This window comes from Microtus ochrogaster, chromosome 8 (assembly GCF_000317375.1).
Source record: "Microtus ochrogaster isolate Prairie Vole_2 chromosome 8, MicOch1.0, whole genome shotgun sequence".
Taxonomy (NCBI): domain Eukaryota; kingdom Metazoa; phylum Chordata; class Mammalia; order Rodentia; family Cricetidae; genus Microtus; species Microtus ochrogaster.
The window spans coordinates 58,820,817-58,834,238 of record NC_022015.1 but is presented as its reverse complement, the minus strand read 5'-3'; the positions used below and the strand labels follow the sequence as shown (position 1 = coordinate 58,834,238).

The 13,422-nt window shown below is 45.1% G+C and overlaps 1 pseudogene; it reads right to left on the bottom strand.

Moving 5' to 3' along the window:
- Positions 1-12,625: 12,625 nt before the first annotated feature.
- LOC101985528 lies at positions 12,626-13,156 on the bottom strand (annotated as a pseudogene).
- Between the last annotated feature and the right edge of the window lie 266 nt (positions 13,157-13,422).

The window sequence follows — 13,422 nt, the reverse complement described above, 5'->3', positions numbered from 1 at the left end:
TAACTCAGAGACCTAGGTAAAACAAAACACTACTGGTCTGAAAAAAGAAAAAGATCATTAAAATGAACCTAATGATAGTCTGCTATTCTCATAGACCAGTGCTTTTATCCAGTCCTCCTCAGAGAGGCTTCCTCTTGCGGCAGATGGAGCAGAGGCAGAGACCCACAGCCAGACACTGCATGGAAGAGAGTCTAAATAGGAGGACTCCATCAAATCTCTCCCCTCAAAGCTCAGGGAACCCCAAAGAAGAGGAAGCAAAAAGACTGTAAGAGCCAGAGGGGCTGGAGGACACCAGGAGAACAAGGCCATCTGAATTATCTAAGCAAGGACTGTTGGGAGCAGTGAGACCCCAGATCCTGAATTTCTTGTAATCCCCTGATCGGAGTGCCTACAGCTGCTCTGAGCATGAGACCTTCAGGAGTTCCTGATGGCAGGAGAGTGGTTTCTGGTGGGTTTGGCTGGGGCATGGCTATCTCTACATAATCTGCCCCTGAACACAATAAAGGGGGCGTTCTTGGGGAATTCAAGGATGACCCGTGTCGCTGTCTCTCTGTCGGTGCGTGTCTATGTATTTTAATCCCCAGCCCCTTGCCCAAAGCTCGCAAACTGGGTGCCAGTGTACAGAGTGCAGACACGGGGGCGCGGTGCGCAGCAAAGGACCATATGAACTCACAGAGAATGAAGCAGCAAGCTCAGGGCCTACACAGCTCTGCACCAGGTCATCTGAATTCACACTACAGCTTCTAAGTATTTATGGGACTCCCATGTGAGAACAAGTGGGTTCTTGTGCCTGCTCTTAGGACTCTTTTTCTTCTGTTGGTTTGCCTTGTCCAACTTTGATAAGATGGTTTTTCCTTCATCTTTTATTTTATTTTGTCAGGTTATCTCTTAGAGGCCTGTTCTTTTTTAATGAGAGACAGAAAGGGAGTGGATCTGGAAGGGACGGGGAGGTGAGGAGGAACTGGGAGGAGTAGACAGAGGGAAAATTGTAATTAGGGTGTATTGTATGAAAAATTCATACATTGTCAGTAAAAAGGAAAAAGGGATAGGAAGTTGGGAAAGGGAAGTGGGGGGAATCTAGGAGTAGGGAATATAGGAAGTGAATATGATAGAAATGCATTTTAAATTTTCAAAGGATTCCAACATAATGCTATATTAAAATTAAAAATATATTAAATCTGAAAAAATAATTTATTTTAAAAATATTTTATGAGCGTAGGTGTTTTTGTCTGGGTGAATGTGGGTAAGCCACAGGTGTGCCCAGTGCCCAGGAAGGCCAGAAGAGGGTGTCACATCTCCTGGAACTGGAGTTGCCTATGGGGTGTGAGCCAATATGTGGGTCCTGGGAATGGAGTCCCTGTCCTCTGGTAGAGCACTCAGTGCTCCACATAGGCTGAGTTGACCTTGAACTCACCAAGTATAGAAAATAACGAACCCCTGATCCTTCTGCCTCTCCGCCAAGGGCTACAACTACAGGTGCGTGCACCCGGACCAGTTTGTATCAGGAGATTTTGTGTATAGGTTGGGACGGATGCGAGCCTACGAATCTTCACTTCTGGAGGCAGAAACTTCAGTCTAAACCTCAGGTTTATGTCTGGTGGTCCCACTAGGGGTGACTGAGGATCAATCACAAAGAGAGCTGCCATTCTGAACAGGAGCCCAAAGGTCGCACCCAGAAGGGATCGACAAAACAAGTCAGGTGCCTGGATGATTAGGGCGAGACCACTGAGACTACAGAGGAAGAAGGTGTTGTCTTGTCTCCCAGGGCAAAGTGAAGCTCCCAGGTCTCAATCGCATCCTCCGTGGTGTGAGCCGATCCAGAGAATCTGAGTCCTGGCATTCTTCCGGGGTGGGGACATCTAAGAAACTGTCACCAACCCCTCCCACAGAGGGGCTCTATGGACAGACGCAGTGTGCTGACGCCGCTGCCACCTGCCAGGTATATACCTTCCAGCTCATTTGTTTGTGAACCCCAAGGAAGCCACCATCACCAGATCCTCTCCAGGCGTGTCGTTGGGGATTTTAGTGTTTTGCAGCGTCTGAGCCCAGCTTTTGAGTTACGGTACTCAAATGATTTGTGTGTGGTTGCTCCAGGAACCTCAGCTTGAAAAAAAAAAAAAAATCCTACCATATCCTGTTTTTTGGAGTCACACAACCTCCAGGAAGCCCTCCCTGATTAGGTCTTAGTCACTGTCCTTGGATTTGGCCTCCAGCGTTCTGGAGCCAGCCCAAGCCAGGCAGTGTGGATTTCTTAGCCTTGCCACTTCCAAGGGACCGCCTTTTCTTCCCCTCTTCTCTTCAGTCTGAACTCTGACCGTCTCGGTTCACATGAGGCTAAAGGCATCCACTGCACAGGTTGGTCGCCTGCGTTAAGGAGGGAGCGCGTTGGCAGGGGCGGAAGAAGCTGTTCCTACGAAGCTTCCCACACCCACTCTGCCTTTGTCCCGGCTGAGACCTGCACCTGTCTGTCCTGGGCCGCTGATGGTTCTCGGCTGCCACCTACTGGACACTCCCTAGCGCCCCAGGCCTGTTTCATCAAGGGTCTGACTACTCCTCTCTCGTGGGACCGGGCCGGGTGTGGAAAGATGCCGGCCTTCTCTAACACGAGTGGCCGTGAATCCCAGCTCTCACCCTTCATTACTTGCACTACCCCTCTGAGCTTCATGGATCTTATCTGTAAAATGGGAAGAAAGAAAAAGAAATCACGGAATCGTTAGCTCAGAGCTTGGCCCCTTACTGAAGCTGGAGGTAGGCTGGTGCCTCTGAATTTCCTGTGGTTCCCCGCAAGTACTTAAAGGAAGACGCCAGGCACGCCCGGGTTCGCGCGTCACAACTAAATGCTAGTCTAAACGAAAGGTTCTGGTGATATCGGGGCAGTGTGAGGTGGGTAGACGGATGCAGGCTGTCTAGGAAGTACCTAATGGAAGGTCCTCCAATCCTGCTTTTCCTCCCTGACAAGCCCACGCAACAACCCATCGCAAGCCACAGGAAGGGTGCCATCATTCTGGCCCTAAAGCGTGCACAACAGCTCGCTCATCGGTGAGACACAGCTCTGCTCCAAAGGTGAGCAGAGAGAACATGAAAACGTAAGCTCCCGTGGTCACAGTGAGCAGTCACTGCCCGTGTTTGCTCTGACATCAGATTACAACCCCAGGGTCTTGTCTCGAGAGCCGTGGGAATATTGGTTCTATGTGGGGCAGGAGGGATACAGAGGGCCAAGAGAAAATGGGTTTTTCTGGGGCCTGGAAAGGTAAAAAGGGGGTTTACCAGGCTCGAAAAGGGCATTCCAGGTTGAAAGTAAGCGTCACTCATGGGGGTACTGATGGTGGGAGCAGGCAGATATGGGGTGGGGAGCTGGTGGATGGGGCACTCTGTACCCAGAGTGCCAGGTATGAGATCGAGATAGAGAACCCTGAGGTCAGGTTTAGCTCTTCAGAGGGCCTGGGTGGCCACTGAGATGTGTAGTAGTTTGGAAGAATATGGTCCCTCGCACTATTGAGAGGTGTGGCTTTGTTGGGGTAGGTGTGGCCTTGTTGGAGGAAGTATATCACTGTGGGGGTGGACTTTGAGGTCTCTTTTGCTCAAGATTCCCTCTGTGTGACACTGAGACCATTTCCTGTTGCCTGCAAAATGTAGACCCCTCAGCTCCTTCTCTAGCACCCTGTCTGACCGCATGCTGCCATGCTCCCTGCCATGATGATGATGGACTGGACCTTTGAGACTGCAAGCCAGCCCCCTCAATTAAATGTTCTTATAAAAGTTGCTGTGGTCATGGTGTCTCTTCACAGCAATAAAAACCCTAACTAAGACAAGGCCATTGGACTGACTTTTTTTTTTAATTTTTGTTTTATGTGCATTGGTGTTTTGCCTTCATGTATATCTGGGTAAGGGTGTTGGGTCTCCTTGAGCTTGAGTTATAGACAGTAGTGAGCTGCTATGTGGGTGCTAGAAATTGAACCTGGGTCCTCTGGAAGAGGAGCTAGTGCTCTTAGCCACTAAGACATCTCTCCAGCCCTGGACTGACTCCCTAGGCTATTTGGAGAAACAGGGTTCCAGGGGTGAGCGGCAGTCTACATTCTGTATCTCGGAGATACCCACCACTAGGGGGCGCGAGGGCGGCCTGTGTTACCTTGTGGGTAAAACATTTGGTGAAGCGCAAATTCTATTGTGGTAAGACGCTGGAAGCAGCGTGTCCTGGACAGGCTGAACGTGGGAATGGTGACGTGAAGGGCAGACAGGAGACGTCTGGGGCTTCGGATTCTGAGCCAAATGCGTGCTCCAGCCTTGACCGGTTCCGCATCTTTGGGTGTGGAAGGGGTTTCCTCTGCAGATGGGAAGGCAGCCTCTCAGGGAGACTGATAAATGGGGTCAGTTGACGTCTAATAAACTCTTTGATCTGCTGGTTTTGAGCAGCAGAAACGTGAACCTTGGTTACTGGGGGAAATGGAAGGCCGGTTGCCATAGAGCTGAAGATGCTTAGTAATTCAAACTTAGGAATGTAGTAGTGTACACCTGAGATCCCTGGCCTTGAGAGACAGAACCAACACAGCGAGACCATCAAGCTGTGACCATACAGTGAAACCAGCTTTAAGGATCTTCATCTTTGTGTATAATATTCAAGCTCTGTGGCAGTCCTGGCTAGCTTGGGTCCCAGGGTCCGTCCCATGAAGTGACTTGGGGTGGGAGAGAAAGTTTCCCGCTGTCACGGCTGATGACAGGGAAGTGGGGGGATACTCTAGAAGATGCTTAGATTTCTGCTGCCAAAACAAGACGGAAAAGTGCCAGAGAGACAAAAGACTGCTTCTACATCCCACAGAGGCCCTCGGTTATACCGGGTTCATCAAGCCAGGACTTGCCCCTGACCAACTTTTGCTAGTTCCTAAAAAGGCCAGTGGGAGGAGCTGGATTGTGTATCTGGGCATCCTGCAGGAGAGTAGGGAGGGTTGCCCGAAGCTCGCTGTCCATACAGCCTGCCCCTCACTGTCTGCTCACAATTACAGCCTATCCTGCTTGACCTTAGAGTGGGTTTGTAAATCTCTGTACTTCGGTGACCCAGCACTCTGTAATGTAGAGACTAGTGAACCAGAGTGTTATTCAGCTTTCCTCCCCAGAAGCTTTTTACATAAGCTGGACTAGCAAGGAAAATGGCATGGTCAGTCAACATTAAGGACAACATCTGTCTGCTTCTGTTTATTTTTTCTGGGTTCGATTTGAAAAGAAAACACCCCCTCCCTGCCTTTCTCTACCCAAGCATGGTCATTGATGGTATAGCATCTTTCTTAAGCACAGGCCTTCAACAGCTCCTCCCAGCATAGAATTGGGGGTGGGGGATGCAGCCACGGGGGTGGCCTTGCCCTGGAACCACTGGGGACAGATATGCTCTTCATGCCTCCCTCTTCATCTTTAGTAACAAAGAGAAAAGGGGTTGGTAAAACATTTGCAAGAATCGAGCATTTGGGGCTGGAGAAATGGTTCAGAGGTTAAGAGCACTGATTGCTCTTCTAGAGGTCCTGAGCGCAATTCCCAGCACCCACATTTGACCATGATGGATCATCTTTTTGATGTGTTCTTGGATATGGTTTGCCAGTATTTTATTGAGGATTTTTGCATCAGTGTTCACGAAGGAAATTGGTCTGTAATTCTCTTTCTTTGTCTAGTCTTTGTGTGGGTTGGGTATCAGGATAACATGGCCTCATAAAAAAATTTTGGCAATGTTCTTTCTGTGTCTTTTTTGTGGAATAATTTGAGGAGTATTAGCTCTTCTTTGAATGTCTGGTAGAATTCTGTGCTGAAACCGTCTGGCCCTGGCTTTTTTGGGAGGAGTGGGTTAGAAGATTTTAATGACTACTTCTGTTTCCTCTGGGATAATAGGTCTATTTAAATTGTTTATCCGATCTTGATTTAATTTTGTTATGTGGTACCTATCCAGAAAATTCTTCATTTCTTATATATTTTTCAGTTTTGTGAACTACAGGTTTTTGAAGTATCACCTAATGATTGTGTGGATTTCCTCAGTGTCTGTTGTTATATCTCCTTTTTCATTTCTGATTTTGTTGGTTTGCATATTCTCTCTGCCCTTTGGTTAGTTTGGCTAAGGGTTTGTCTACCTTGTTGATTTTCTCAAAGAACCAACTCTTTGTTTCATTGATTCTTTGCACTGTTCTCTTTGTTTCTATTTTATTGATTTCAGACCTGATTGATTATTTCCTGCCATCTGCTGGTCTTGGGTGTGTTTGCTTCTTTTTGTTTTAGAGCTTTCAGGTGTGCTGACACGTTGCTAGTAAGAGATTTCTCCAAATTCTTTCTGCAGGTACTTAGTGCTATGAACTTTCCTCTTAACACTGCTTTTATTGTGTCTCAAACATTTGTGTATGTTGTGCATTCATTTTAATTGAAATCTAGAAAGGCTTTAATTTCTTTATTTCTTCCATGATCCAGTGGTAATTCAGTTGAGAACTGCTCAGTTTTCATGAGTTTGTAGACTTTCTGTGGTTTATGTTGTTGTTGAACTCTAACTTTAATCCATGGTGATCTAATAAGATACATGGGTTTATTCCATTTTTTTCTGTATCTGTTAAGACGTGATTGTGACCAAGTACATGGCCAATTTTGGAGAACATTCCATGAGGTGCTAAGAAGAAAGTATATTCTTTGTTGTTTGGGTGAAATGTTCTGTAGGTATCTGTTAGGTCCATTTGAGTTGTAACTTCTTTTAGTTCCATTATTTTCTATTTAATCTGTCTAGTTGATCTGTCTCTTGGTGAGAAGAGGGTGTTGAAGTTTTCCACTATTTATGTATAGAGTTCTATATGTAACTTAAACGTTAATAATGTTTCCTTTACAAATGTGGGTGCCTTTGTATTTGGGTCATAAATGTTCAGAATGAGACCCCATTTTGGTTGATTTGTTCTTTGATGAATATGAAATGTCCTTCTTCATTTCTTTTTTTTTTTATTTTTTTTAAGATTTATTTATTTATTGTGTTCTGTCTGTATGCTTGCTGGCCAGAAGAGGGCACTAGATGGCTGTGAGCCACCATGTGGTTGCTGGGAATTGAACTCAGGACCTCTGGAAGAACAGTCAGTGCTCTTAACCTCTGAGCCATTTCTCCAGCCCCCTTCTTCATTTCTTTTGATTAATTTTGGTTTGAAGACTATTTTGTTAGATATTCAGATAGCTATACCAGCTTGCTTCTTAGGCTTGATTAGGAAATCTTTTTCCAACTCTTTACTCCGAGATAATGTGTGTCTTTGATGTTGAGATGTATTTCTTGTATGCAGCAGAAAGATAGATCCTGTTTTTGTATCCATTCTGTTAGCCTGTGCCTTTTTATTGGTGCATTGGATCCATTGACATCAAGAGATATTGACCATTGATTGTTAATTCCTTTTATTTTTGTTGGTGGTGGCGATGGTGGTGGTGGTATGTGTGCATGTTTCCCTTCTTTGGGTTTTGCTGGTGTAAGATTATCTATTGCCTGTGTTTTCATGGATATAGCTAACTTCCTTGGGGTGGAGTTTTCTTGCTAGTACCTTCTGTAAGGCTGCATTTATGGGTAGATATTGACTAAATTTGACTTTGTATGAAATATCTTGTTTTCTCCACCTATGGTTATTGAAAGTTTTGCTGGATATAGTAGTCTGGGCTGGTATCCATGGTTTCTTAGCATCTGTAAGAAGTCTGTCCAGGTTCTTCTGTCTTTTACAGTCTCCATGAAGAAGACAGGTGTAATTCTGATAGGTCTGCCTTTATATGTTACTTGGCCTTTTTCTCTTGAAGCTTTTAATATTCTTTATTCTTTATGTTTAGTATGTTGATTATTATGTGTCAAGGGAACCCTTTTTTTTCTAGTCCAGTCTATTTGGTATTTTGTAAGCTTCTTGTACTTATAGGTATGTCCTCTTCAAGATGGGAAAATTTTCTTCTACAATTTTGTTGAACATACTTTCTGGGCCTTTGACCAGGAATTCCCCTTCTTCTATTTTTATTATTGTTAGGTTTGGTTGTTGTGTGATATTTTGATTGTGTTTTGACAAATAAAGCTAGCTTGAAGTCAAAGGGCAGAACTAGTCACTAGCTGACCAAAATTAACCATAGAGATCTGGAGGACTGAGGACAGGTAGGGGACAGGAAGTAGTAAGGCGGGGCCGAGAGAGGATCTTGACCTTTTTGGAAGAGGTCAGAGGTGACTGGTGGCTGCTCTCCTGCTTCTCTGATCTTTCAGGTTCTTACCCTAATATCTGGCTCCCTATTTTTACTGATTAATAATTAATATTGTAATACTAATTATGAATATTAGTACTAATAATTAGTTAAGGCTTCATCTGGCTCCAACGTGGGGCACAAATTCACAAGATAGCTGCTTGCCTCTGGTTTTGCAGCTGCTACACCACTGGCAGGCTTTTCCTTTCTTTCTCCAAGCCCTCTGAGTGAGTCTGGAATTTTCCTGTTCTAGCCTCTTCACAACAGTCTCTGGCTGCCACCCAAACTCCAGAGGCACCTGGGCTCCAAATGCCACCAGATTTACCCACCCGCTACCAGCTAGCTCTGCCCTCTGAGACTTCCTAAATGTTTTGTGTTAGGGATTTTTTTAGATTTATTTTTGAAGGGATTTTTTTCATTTCCTCTTTAAGGACCTCTATCATCTTCATAAAGTTATTTTTAAGGTCATTTTCTTGTGCTTCAGCTACATTGGAATGTTCAGCTCTGATGTGGGAGTGATTTCTTATTAATAAAGAAACTGCCTAGGCCCCTTGATAGGCCAACCCTTAGGTGGGTGGAGTAAACAGAACAGAATGCTGGGAGAAAGAAGCTAAGTCAGGAGTCGCCATGATTCTCCCACTCCAGGCAGATGCAGGTTAAGATCATTCCTGGTAAGCCAGCTTGTGTGCTACATAGATTATTAGAAATGGGCTAGTCCAGGTGCGAGAGTTAGCCGAGAAAAGGCTAGATGTAATGGGCCAAGCAGTGTTTAAAAGAATATAGTTTCCGTGTAATTATTTCGGGTAAAGCTAGCCGTGGGGGCGGCCGGGTGCTGGGGAAGCAACCCTGCTCCTCCTATTGCAACACAGCTCTTGCTGACATAGGGTAACTGGGTTCTGGTGGTACCATATTGCCCTTTCTGTTATTGGTTGTGTTCCTACACTGGTGTTTAGGCATCTGGATTCTGGGTGATTATAGGTCTAAGTGTTTATTCCTGTGTTTGTCTTTGTTGGATGGGTGTTTTGTTCCTTGGTTTCTCTTTCCTCTCTGGTCTTCTGGCCTAAGTGGCGAAGGGTTTTTGGTGACTGGTGAGTTTTCGGACCAGTAGGGTGTCTCTGCTAGTGTTTTAGGGGCCTTGAGTCCCTTGATCTGGTCTGGCTTCCAGTAAAGCCAAAATCTCCTTGGGTCTCTAGATCTGGCCTGGCCTGAGTCGCCTTCTGAGGTGCCCAGGATCAACCTGGCCTGTGGTAAAGCTGCTGAGGCTGTTCTTTCAGGTGGTGTGGACTGATCATGGGCCTATGGCTTCTATTCTTCCAACTGGTGCAGACTGTGTCTGAGCCTGTGAAATCTGCCGGAGTTCTGAGGAAGGTTGGCCGCAGGGAAGATGATGAGATGGGAGAGATTGGGTGCTGATGTGGGTCTTGGGTGAACAGAATCCAGGAGGTGGCAGCAGTTCAGCTGGCAAACAGGCCATTCACCAGTTCTGGCTTGTATGGCCCAGGCCTGCATAGTGGAAGCTTTCTGGGGTTGGGGGAAGGCCTAGCAGAGGGGCCAGGGATGGGAAGGGTCCCAGGGGAAAGAATTCAGGGAGAGATGAGCCAGAGCAGTGGGATTTCTACAGAGTTGGGAGCAGGGCCCTGCAGTTAAGAACTCTATGGCTAATCACAGTCAGCCAATCGCTGACCCTATTCTTTGATTTAGGGTGATTTTACTGGCACAGTGGAATAGCTGTACAAACCATTCTCCCACAGCATTTCCCCTTTTTTGTCTAAAGAAAAAAAGAAAAGTTTTAACTCTGACATAGTAAAATGCTATAGAGTAAGAACTTTCATGTGTATGTGTGCATTTATACACACACACACACACATTAAGCTTATAAATTTTGAGATAATATTTTTACCTTAGGAAAATTTCAAATAGTAAAAATAAAACCAAAGGATTATAAGATTAGTAGCAACAGAATTGTCCCTAGTTTTAGTATTTCTTCTGTCCTATATCTGGTGGGTCTTCTGATATGAGACAGATTTTGGGTTTTCCTTTAACAAACATGCTTGGGTTTAGAGAAGGAGAGAGCCATGCTCCAACTCCAAAGCCAGCTTTAGTTTTTAATTGAGTTGGGACTACAAGTATACCATTTGTCTCATGTCTGTAGAGAACAGTTAAGACAAATATTTGGAAAGATTTATGAGATTTTTATCCTATTGGAATTGTGCTATACCATTAGGCCAATTTGCTCTTTTTCTTGGGGCTTTTTCTCTGGATGATTTGTCCTTCTTCAGATGTCTCATTTGTCCAGTGATCATCAGATTTCTTAGTTGGATGCTTTTATTTTCCTGGAAAGCCAAAACAAAACCCTGCCCCAACCTTAACTTTGGGGAGTTTCTCTTCTTAGGAGGTTGAATGGCTACACTGTTTGATAAACTATTACTTCTCCTAATTAAGTGGTTTCTCCTGTTCAAATCTAATCTTTATCAATCTTGATGTCATCCATAACTTTTCTTTTCCTGTGGAAACAAAAGCAAACCTCTTCCCCTATATAACACATATCCTGGTTTCCATTCTGAAGGCCACACATCTTTGAAATATTCAGGCTGATTTAACTCAGCAGGTGTTTTTAATATTACCCAGTGTCTCTTTGTGGTTGTCATTCCTTTGTTAATAGCATTTTTAAAATTTAGAGTTAATAAAACAGAGAGAGGGCTCAGCACATCTAGTCATTTCTGAGTGTCACTTCTATCTTGGAATTCTCACTGGTACTCTCTAAATATTTTGTTGTTGTCTGTATTGGATTGTTCTTCTTTAAGTTCAAATGGTTTATCTTCTCTTTGATCCATTCTATTGGTGAGACTTCCCACAGAGTGAGACCCAAAAAATTAAAAACAAAATTCATCAATTATGATTTTGAAAATCCAACTATGTTTTTTTTTTAAAGATCAGAAAGCAGCCGTATTATTTTCCTAAATGTTGCTCTTTTAAATTTTTCATTCAAATCCAGCACAGCAAAAGTCAATAATGGCATCCTGACTATGAGATTAGGTGATAGAAACTGGCTAAGACCCCAAAAGTGAACCACCCCCCAATAAACACTGAAGATGTCCTGGTCCCCTTTGACAGCTCCATCCTTGGAGGCCAAAGATAGTGAACAGTATTTAAGCCAAAATGTCTTTAGCTCTACCCTAGAGGCCAAGGATGCCAGAAAGGGGGGTGCGGTCTGGTTTCTTGTTTTTCTTCCTAAATGAATACCTCTTTCCAGGTAACCATATGTAAGAATGTGAGTAAAACAGAGAGGTACCCAGACACCTTGTAATATGTATGCATGTAGCTAGCCAGTTCATACTCCCTCTGCACCTCATTGTCAGAAGCCCTCATTGGTACCCTGTTCTCAGGGATTTGCTCCTGTAGTACAGGGGTATCACCTGCTCGCTCTCTTAAACTCCCACCTCAAAAATCTATGTTCAATTTCTCCCTAAAATTCAGCCTCTGGGGACCATACATTTCATTCTTCAAATTTCTGCAGTGAGACCCTGGAAACCACTGGGTCATTGTGAATATGAGCATCCAGCACCCCAATTCCTGGACTTAGTTCATCAAGAGTCAAGGAAGGGTCTGTCACTCTTAAGGATACCTCCAAAATTTCCTGTATCTCTGGGATACCCTTTGACATACATACTGATTTTTTTTCATGTTTTCTTTTCCAAGCGTCTCTTTGTCTCTGTCCCTGTCCTTGTCTTTGCCTCTCTCTATGTCTGTCTCCCTCTGTTTCTCTGTCTCCCTCTGTTTCTCTGTCTCTGTCTCTGTCTCTCTCTCTCTCTCTCTCTCTCTCTCTCTCTCTCTCTCATTCATACACACACGCACACACACACACACTTGCCAGGCTATTGCGTGCTCATTGCTCCTCAGGAAAAGTGAGAACACTCTGGTCCAGTGCACAGCTGCTGGCAACCCTGTGTTAGTAAGCTGTGTCTCTAGAACAGAGTCCCACAAACTGGGAGCCGACAGTGAGCAGAATTCATTGGCTCACAGTTTAGAAGGCTGAGAAGTCCAGCAAAGGGGCTGGTATCTGCCAATGGCCTCTTGCTGACTGATCACATGGTAGAAAATCTGGAAGACAGAACAGCAGCAAAGATTCAGGGCACCACACTCCCTGACCAACTCACAAATTCCCTCCTAGAAAAAAAAAAGAAAGAAAAGAAAAGAAAAGAAAGAAAGAAAGAAAGAAGAAAGAAGAAAGAAAGAAAGAGAAAAATAACTTTTGGGGGGGTACAAAAATTTATTTAAAGAAATGATACAAATTAAAGAACTTAAGCGGATGTTTTGGTGCGACTCCTAGAAAAGATAAAGGCAGCCCGACATGCACGCACTGCCTCAGTGACCAGTAAAGTCACTGTGGCTCTGGGAAGTCAGCTTAGCTGCCATTACTGTGTCACAGGGTGTGTTTGTCAAACAGATATTCTGCCATGCCAGCTTCACGGGCTCCCATCTTGCGCAAGTTGATCACGTGGTCACCCAGTTCCTTGATGGATTTCACCTGCTCACTCAGGTAATGCGTCTCAATGAAGCCACACAAGTGGAGGTCTTTTTTGTCAGTAGCCAGTTTGTGCAGTTGCAGTAGTGACTGATTCGCACTCTTTTCCAGGTGCAGTGAGCACTCCATTGCAGTCAGCCCATTCTCCCAGTCATCACGGTCTGGTTTCTTGATATCCTGCAGGAAGATTCGGCCGCCTCGTTCATTCTGCAGCTTCATCAGTTTCTCAGCGTGTTCTCTCTTCTCATGAGATCGGTGGAGAAAATATTTGGCAAAGTTCCTCAGAGCCACAGCATCCCGGTCGAAGTAGCAAGACATAGACAGGTAGACGTAGGAGGCATATAGTTCCAGGTTGATCTGGCGGTTGATGGCAGCCTCCGAGTCCTGGTGGTAGTTCTGGCGCACTTGAGAGGGAGGCACGGTGGTCATGGCAGCGGCTGGTCAAGGCGTGGTGGCGACGCTGGAGCAGCGGAGGGGGCAGAGGGTTCTGGCTTGGAGCAGCCGGCTGGGGTCGGAGGGCTGGAGCGCCGGGTTCTGTTCAAGCAACGTTGAAGCAGGAAACCGCGGCGACTCTGAGTGAGAATGTCTCCCGATTATCTCTTTAAAAAGCTTTTGACGATGTCACAATGCTTGCGTTTCAACACGACGTTTGTTTGTCTATGGCTGAGTCTCTGGTGTAGCCCGGTCTGGCTTTC